Genomic DNA, 822 nt, shown 5'->3' on the forward strand with positions numbered 1-822 from the left:
CTGGCAAAAATGAGTAATCCTGCAATGGACTGGCATCATATCCAGGTGGGTAATACATACGCCATAGAAACCGGAGAACCGGGCCCATGAGCCTGGCTAGGCTTTAAAAGGGCGCATTTATTTATTTTATATATATATATATATATATAAAAATATATAAATATAAGAGGAATGTTAATATGCATTACGAAGGAAACATCATAAGCAATTCAAAATTATTTACGAATATATCAATGGCTAGAACATGAAATCAAAATATGTTTTTATTAAAAAAAGTGTGTATGATTGCGAATAAATGACAATTATAACGGAGAGTGTTACAAAAACCCTTATATGTCTAGAAATAGCAGTCAAAACCACTATAAAGCCACTATAACCACTCATATTGTATCTCTTCACAATAAAGCAGCCAGCGGGCGTTATGACATAAAATTCAAAACTTAAATAAAAGGTTAGTCTTCTATTGCAATTTCGAAGTTAGGAACCAAAACGGTTCCACTCTTCTCTTCAGGAGAACATTCCTGTAGATACAAATTAACACAGAATTTGAATGTGTAGATAGGGGTTGACACATTCTTGCTGGTTGGGACACATGTTAATCCCCAAGGTGTGCTTTTTTGTTTTTTGTTAGTTTGCATTCAGAGGAATGTTTTGATTCTTAACTTCGAAGTTGCAATAGAGAACTAACCTTTTATTTAAGTTTTGAATGTATGTCATGTCACCCGCCGACAGCTTTATTGTGAAGAGATACAATATGAGTGGTTATAGTGGCTTTATAGCGGTTTTGACAGCCATTTCTAGACATGTAAGCGTTCTCTCCGT

General features: G+C 34.5%; 1 protein-coding gene across 1 annotated transcript in view; it reads right to left on the reverse strand.

The window, feature by feature from the left end:
- Nucleotides 1-822, reverse strand: part of LOC106871549 (acidic mammalian chitinase) — a 32,625-nt gene that overhangs the window by 2,399 nt on the left and 29,404 nt on the right. The gene's annotated exons all lie outside the window — the stretch shown is intronic.

The sequence above is a fragment of the Octopus bimaculoides genome, chromosome 4 (assembly GCF_001194135.2).
Source record: "Octopus bimaculoides isolate UCB-OBI-ISO-001 chromosome 4, ASM119413v2, whole genome shotgun sequence".
In the NCBI taxonomy this organism is placed as follows: domain Eukaryota; kingdom Metazoa; phylum Mollusca; class Cephalopoda; order Octopoda; family Octopodidae; genus Octopus; species Octopus bimaculoides.